Source organism: Episyrphus balteatus, chromosome 3 (assembly GCF_945859705.1).
Source record: "Episyrphus balteatus chromosome 3, idEpiBalt1.1, whole genome shotgun sequence".
NCBI lineage: Eukaryota > Metazoa > Arthropoda > Insecta > Diptera > Syrphidae > Episyrphus > Episyrphus balteatus.
In genome coordinates, this window is record NC_079136.1 from 25,255,282 (window position 1) to 25,263,403 (window position 8,122).

The 8,122-nt window shown below is 30.6% G+C and overlaps 1 protein-coding gene across 1 annotated transcript in view; it reads right to left on the reverse strand.

The window, feature by feature from the left end:
- The window catches only part of LOC129913563 (uncharacterized), a 31,696-nt gene that overhangs the window by 12,237 nt on the left and 11,337 nt on the right, over positions 1-8,122 (reverse strand). The gene's annotated exons all lie outside the window — the stretch shown is intronic.

Sequence of the window (8,122 nt, forward strand, 5' to 3'; positions counted from 1 at the left end):
TAGTTAGTGCGAACGCTAATGCTTCAGGAAGGGAATGTTTTCCGGCTGTCCGAATCGCTCGCTGGAGATTTGTATCAGATACAGCACGAATAAAGGCTTCTGTCGCAAACTGACTGATAATATCGTCTCCTGCTTTCGGATATGCCAGATGAGCTAACCTTTCAATATCTGCTTGGAGTTGTTGCAGAGTTTCTCCTCTTTTCTGCACTCTTGTATTGAGTTGGACGCGGAAGACTTCCTGCATATGGCCATCTCCAAAGCGTTTTTCAATTACCTGGACAAGAGCGTTAAAGTTACCATTCTTTTCTGGTGGTAAAGTTTGTAATAACTCAGCAGCAGGACCTCTAAGAGCAAGAGTCAGCGCTATACATTTGTCTTCGTCATCCCAGCCATTTGTTGTGGCAGCTGCCTCAAACTGTTTCTTGTAGATTGACCAAGAACTTTGTCCATCAAAGGTTGGTGGATGCATTTCCTTCTTCTTTGGATACTCACCAGAACTTTCTCGGATCTTAATTTTCCGAACTTTGTCAAGTTCTTCGGTAAAACTTTGCATTTTCACTTCCATTCCTTTAAATTTGTCTTCGAATTTTATTTCTACTTTCTCGAGTTTTTCTTCAACTTTCTCAAACTTTTCTTGAGATTGTTTTTCAACGCCTTTGATTGAAGCATCAAGAGCAACGAACTTGTTCTCGATCGCATGAAGCTTACCTTCGATGAGGTTTTTCTGTTCATCTAGAAGGTTCTTTTGCTGTTCCAGAAGATTCTGTTGTTCACTCTTTTGTTCTTTACGTTGTGCCTCAATTTTTCCGAGAACATTACTCTGTTGTTTTTCTAATTGTTCTCTCTGTTCATTGCGTTGTGTCTCAATTTGTTTGAGAAGATTTTCCTCGAACTTAGCAAGGAGAACAGACATCATGGACGACATATCGGAACCAGTACTTACTTGTTCTTCTGTCATTTCAACTTCGAATTGAAATGTATCCAAATTTTCGTTTTCCTGGGTTAAATAATCCTGCAGACGAATAATGAGCTCATTTTTCGATCCAGCAGTAGGAAGACCTCGCTTATTTAATTCCGCCTTCAGCTCAGTTAAACTTAACTGATTTAATGTCTTACCCATTTTAACTTTTTAAAACGCGAGCACTTTTACTTATTTCAAAATGTATTACACTTTGTTTATTGTTAAGACACACGCGCACTTTTTATTTTTTTTTTCCGCGAAATTATCTGATTCGCACAAATAAATAAGTTTTATTCCACTTTTCTGACACCAATGTAATGTTTTATTCCGGGTTCACAATAAAACTTATTTCGATTTATTTAAACTTCCACTTATATTTCCGTTCAAATAAGAACACACTTTATTTCAACTTAATTTACTTTTATTATTCGTTCAAACAAACACACGTTTAAATCACTTTATTTACTACTAAACAATTTCCAACACTTTATTTCACTTTGTACTGCACTCTTTCACTTTCAAAATTAAACTGTCTCCGGTCGGTGTCCACGCTGCCCTTTTATACCTGAAATTCGGAATTCGAGAATGTCTTCGAAGGTTCTCGTCTTTGCTTCTCGAAGCTTCCTTTCCAAGAGGGGGCGCTTCATACTTCCAGTCCAGTGGGATATTTTGGGATATTCAGCAGTCGAGGGAATTTCTTTGGATGCGTTCAGAGGGTAGTTTCTTAATTACTAAAGGTCCGTTCACATTTCTACCTTTACTGTAGCAGGTAGTGTGTTCAGACTTTTATCTTAAAAGTAGTTCGGTAATTCATCGTTACAATATAGTGTGTTCAAATTTTTCAAAATCATTTATCATTTTTAAAAAAATTGCGATTGCTCAAAATTGTTGTATGGGAAATTTGAAAAAAAAACTCCCCACCCAGAAGAACTCTAAACGCACAGAAATGCCGGAAAGTACGACCCACAGATCGAAGTTATGACAAAACCACTCTTTTGTTTTGCATCCTGTGTTAATTGAATCATTGGTTGTGTGAATGGAATAAGTTCATTTGACAAAACTGTTAATTTTGGTGTGCCAAATTATCTTAAAGCAATAATTTAAAAAATGATTGAAAAAAATTCAAAAACCTTTAAAGAAATCAAAAATAAAAATATTTCAAAAATCTTGTTTTGAATTTTTTTTTATTTAACACGGTGTTACAAAAATGAGGTTTTAAAATATACGCGGGCGGAGACCTATCAGGTTTTGTAGAGCTAGTCGCACTGAATACGAAACGGTATTTGAAAATCCCCTAACACCCCCAAAATCTGGAGTTACGGGCAAAAAACGGTTTTTTGGACCTTCACCAATTAAAAAAATTCTAGCTTCGACAATTTTTTACCCATTTTCGATTTTTTTACAGTTTCTGATAGAAGATAAATATACCTTTTTAACAATGTATAAAACATGTAACTCGGTTAAACCACTTAGAATTTATAAGATGCCAAAGTTCAAAAATTCAATTTTTTTTGTCATTTGCCCAACTTCGGCATCAATTTAAAGTATATGTTTTGAAAACAACATGCTATTTAAAAAATATATTCTAAAACTATATCTATTTCCCAATTAATCGAGGTATTTTTTATGAAAATCACTTCAAAATTGGTTTAGAAAAAAAAATTTTTCGATTTCAACCCAGATACAGAAATTCGAACTTTTAGGTGTAGAACAAAAATGTTGTTTCGGCACGTAGTAGGATAACTTGGGCGCCAGGATTTGATAACGGGTTTTTGTAGAGGAGCTCAATACAAACATTTTTTTCTTTGGGAGGGGGGTCTATCTCTATCCGGTTAGACGGGAGGGACATTTTTCTAAAAAAAAAATATCAAAATAAAAAAAAATTATTAAAAAACAACGGCAACACTTACAGTAATAAGTGATACCATTTCCGAAAGGCAAAATTGTACATTTGATTTTAATTTTTAAATCAATATAATATAACCAATAGTTTTTGAAATAATCGATTTCAAAGTTAAAAATAGGCGAAAAAAAAAATTTTAAACTCATTTTATACTATTTTTGTCCAGACAGAATTTAAGTAAAAAAAATACTCACACAGAAAACTGCCTCAATTGATTCCTTATCGAACCGTGAAAACTATATTTTCGTATTCAGTGCGACTAGCTCTACAAAACCTGATAGGTCTCCGCCCGCGTATATTTTGAGTGTTACACCGTGTAATTTTTTGAGTTATGTACCTATTAAATTTAAATCGGAGAAGTCGTTTAAAAGGAATCACAATTCCAAATTCCTGAGTTTTTAAAATATTGCTTTTAGTTTAATACTTTTGTCAAAGTACACATGTCAAAAACATAATGTACACAACAAATAACTTCCTCAAAAAATTAAAAAAAAAAACTCACATTTTAAATTTTTTCAAGAAACGTATAGAGTGCCTACGTTCTGAAATCTGAAGATTTCATCTTTGGGATTTTTAAATGTTATTAACCAAAAACAAATCAAATTTGGGACAAAAACAAAAAGTTTTTTTTTCCCTAAGAGTAATTTTGAGATAAAACGTCGCTTACAGAAGGAAAGAAATGGATAAAATGAAACTTTGCATAAACTTTTACGAGTGACTTTATGTTATTGTCATCACAGTTCAAAGTAACCTTTTTAAACATTTTCAGCTTTATTATTTCGTTATATACCCAACCCATGTCAAAACTTTCGGGTGACAAATAAGATTTTTATGAAGAGTATTATGTACTGCCTTTGATTTAACGCTAGCTCTCGAAATGATTTTGCGAATTTAAAGCAAATCAAAATATCGATTTTGTGTCAAGTTTAAATCATAAAGTGTGTCATGATGTGTTATCAATAAAAGTCACTTTTCTGTGAAATTAATATTTGAAAAAAAAAAAATACTATGTAGTTTGTCGTCATAAATGGAAAACCATAATTTACCATAAATTTCCCACATCTGTTGCAAAAAGTTATGTGGGGTTCGAACATAAAAAAAACTTAATTCTTTGACATTTAAACCGCAAACAATTTTTTGTTGGTCAGGTGACCTGTATCAAACTTAAATTGTTATCGATAAATTGGTTGGTTAAATGGTTATATGGCAGACCTACTATTTCCTTGTTTAAATAATCACCTTTAACCTTTAGTGATTAAATGTTAATAATTCCGTTTCCGTTTATGACCATCTGGTTCATTTAGTTAAATAATTCAATAAATATGTACGAACAATGTATGTAGGCAAAAATTTATTGTTAACGATGGCAATTTGCATATTTGATGATGAAATATTTTATCCTGAAGCATTTATGTATAGAATTGATGAGGTTTGACAATATTGAGGACATTAACATCTTTTTGAATATATTTACATTGACAGATTGGGGAGGATTTGAAATGACCCACTCTGTTTTTACAACTGGACACAAATATGGGAGTTATTTTTACTGAAATTAATTACTATTTGTTTAATCTGTTGAAATTAATTGTTAGTCAATTGGGAATGATATTTCATGGAGAAAATTTATTGTGCCAGTCTCATTATGATAAAATTAAAGGAACTGTCATTGTTGCACATTACCATAATTATTATTATTTTGTGTAAATATGTAAATGAATGGACAAGTGATAGTAAAACTTCGTTAATCCGAAATTTAGAAATCTAGATTCAGGGTAGTATAGTTAATCTTAAAATTAGTTACAGAAAATCTTTGAAATCAGGGGTATTTTGAAATAAATAAAATGCACGACTGGGTCGCACGAACTTGCTCTTAGAGTTTAAGTTGCTTAAATTTTTAAAACTTTTTATAAAGAAATTTGGGAAATGTAAGTACCTATATAAAAACAAAAACAAATTGAAAACAAAAATAAAAAATTCGTTTTTCAAAAAAAAAAAAATAAAACAAAATCTGAAATCAAATTGCCCTCCAAAAAAATTACGTAGTTTTATTTGATATATTAAGGTGCATTTTCAGAAAAAAAAATTTCAAAATCGTTAGAGCCGTTTTTTAAAAAAACTAATTTTTTATAAATAATTTTTTGGAAAAAAAGTTTTTAAAAAAAATTGGTACGCCATTTTGTAGAAATCACTAATCAACACCTTAAAACAAAATTTAAAAAAAATTCAATGTTCCGTTTTCGAAAATTTGATTTTTCAAAAAAAAAAATTTCAAAATTTTTTTAAAAATCCAAAAATTATTTTTTTTGATTAGACTATATAAATGCTTCTTCAAAAAAAGTTTCGTTGAAATCGAATAAGCAGTTTCGGAGAACATCGGATTTAGAAAAAACGGTTCTATGGCAGGTACCGTTAATAATGATTTTCAAAAAAAAATTTTTTTCATTAGAAGATAGACTTTGTCTTAAAACTTATATTTTAATTTTTTAAACAAAATCGTTGGAGCCGTTTTTGAGCAATTTCAACTTTACCAAAATCGATATATGACAGAACCGTTATTTTTGGGCCAAAAAAATTAATTCCAAAAACCCCTCTGGAGAGTCACCAAATAAGGCTACATACCAAGTTTAACATTAATCGGTCCATCCGTTTAGGCTGTAGCTTCATATACAGACAGACAGACTGACGTACTGATAGACGGGCAGACAGACGGACATCCGGGACCCACTTTTTGGCATTCTCTATCATCGTAATATCATGGAAAAATGTTATCTCAACTTTTTTTTTTGTACGAATGCATAACTTGATATATTGTACCTATATCGCAAGTAAAAAAGTTAAAAAATTAACAAGCTCATTTTTGGTTTAACTCTTTCTGTCTTCGTGGTTAGTTATGAAACCACCACCAGTTCTTTTTTTGCATATCCCTTTAGTATACTTTTCAACAAAGTTCATGTTAGTTTTAATTTTTTTTTTAACATGCAGTACTAAAAAAGAAAGCAGTTTCCATTATTTGATAGTGAATGACCTTCTTTGAAGTATTGCACAAAATCTATATATATTTTTATTTCTTTTTTTATATTGAAATTCATTTTTAAGTTCAGAAATGTATAAAAATAAAAAATTAAACATGATTTTTTTGATTTTCAAGTCAAATTATAATGGTAACAGGTTATAAATACCATTTCTCTTGAAAAATATAAGGGTTTTAAAAAAATTATATGTAACCAAGTAACCATAACAAATATATGTATGTAATTATTTTTATTTATTTATGTATATTCCACTTTTTTGTACAACTTATTCCAAAAAGCTTGAAAATTCCATGCAAATCAACAATTTTTGAAAAAAAAAAAATAACAATTTTAATAGGTTTTACAACGCTTTGTTTTCAGTGAAAGCCATGAATCGTAAAAAAAAAACGGAAGACATAAATTAGTTGCAGTTTTCTTTTTATGAAAAATTGTTTTGAAAAATGCATGAAATTCACTTTAGTAAAGTGAACTTAGTTCCCATGTTAGGCAACAAAAGTTTGATTTTTGTTCCCTCTGAATGTGAAACTAAATTCTAATTTCACCAAGAAGAAGTTTAATAAGAGAAAGAATTTAGGTATTTAATTTAATTTTTTCGAGAGTCTTGAAAAGTACCAGTTCATTTGAAATTCAATTTTCGAGATACTGAAAATAATGCAGCTCATTAATGCCCACGGAACTATTTCCCGTTGGTATTTATTCCTTTTGGATTTTCATCTAACACCCACTGTGTTTAGTTTCCTTTTCTGGCGGGTTCAAATTTCGATTTAAAGTGGCCTGGCAAGGTAAGGTACTACTAAGTTACAAAAACTGTTGAAATTAGCGCCTGTCTGACAACCTGCCTCGAGACTTTATATTTCTTAAGCGGACCGTTCAGGCAACTTTGTTTCTTTGTAAAATTACCAAGCAGGCACCAATTCAACAGTTTTTTTTTTTTAACTAAACAGTACCTTGGTTGGGCCAATTCGACCGTTCTCTTCTCAATACAGCCATAAATGAGTTTTATTTCCATTCAAAAATGACATTGGCGCATTTTTTTTTAAACTTTTGTCAAAAGTTGTCCCGATTCTTTTTTGATTATTGTAAATTTTTCATTCTAAGACTTAAGGCCTATCTGGTGCAGATTTTCAAAAGTATTATAAATTGTAAGGGTATTTTTAGCAAACTTGTGTTTGACTTTTTAGTTTATTATAATTTTCTTCACAAGAATAAATTTTTAAAAAAAGAGTATTTTAATTAAGCATTTCTCCAAGAAAGTAAGCCTGAAAGTCAAAAGTTATCACGGTTAAGAAATATTGAACAGCTTTTAAAATTTAGGTACTACATGAGCAATCCTAATCGTTATTAAATGAAATCTAATTACAAAATTTCATTAAAAAGTTGACCAGTTTTCCTATAAATTAGGTTTAAAAATTTCAGTATTTATCAACTCGTCACCGTAAAGCAAAATTTTTCTAAGTCACAAAAAGCAAATTTTACAGGGGACGATTTTTAAGTTTCAAATCGTTTAAAAGCTTATTTTCTGCTGGACTTAGAACAAAATATGATGGGACTTAGCACAATCAAGAATACTCGGGCTCATTTTCAAAAGGCTACTTCGCTGTTTTTATTGTTCTATGTCCCATTAAATTATATTATCTGCGGAATGAAATTTTTTTTGACAAAAACGTTGATCGTATTCGGAAAGAGCACCTTCAAATTAGTAAAACTGCATCATTAACTCTTTTTCGGTAAAAAAAAAAAAAAATGGATTTAGAACAATTTTGCTCTACGCCGATAAACTATCGATTAATAGTTCGTCGGCGTAAAGCAAAATTGTTCTAAGTCCTTAAGAAATCCTATGTACTTAGAACAATTTTGCTTTACGTCGACGAGTTTTAAATCACAATAAGGCTGGATATCAACTTTGCAAATAGAACCTTTTTGTAGAACAATTTAAGAATATAACCAAGAATCACCCCTTAAATTGTCTTTATCTACCTACTTACTGGACACCCTGTATTTTTGGAATTTATAAAAGAAGGCAAATGCATTCAAATTTTAACAATGTGCCAGACAAATATTCTTATCTAATCTCTTTGGACGTTAAATACATCGAAATTAATTGTTCAATGAAAGAAAGCTAAGATATCACGTATAGAGCTTTATAAACTTAATTTTTCCAATCTAAATTCTTAATCATAACGCCATATTCTACATTTATTGTTCTCCATCATTTTGATATGT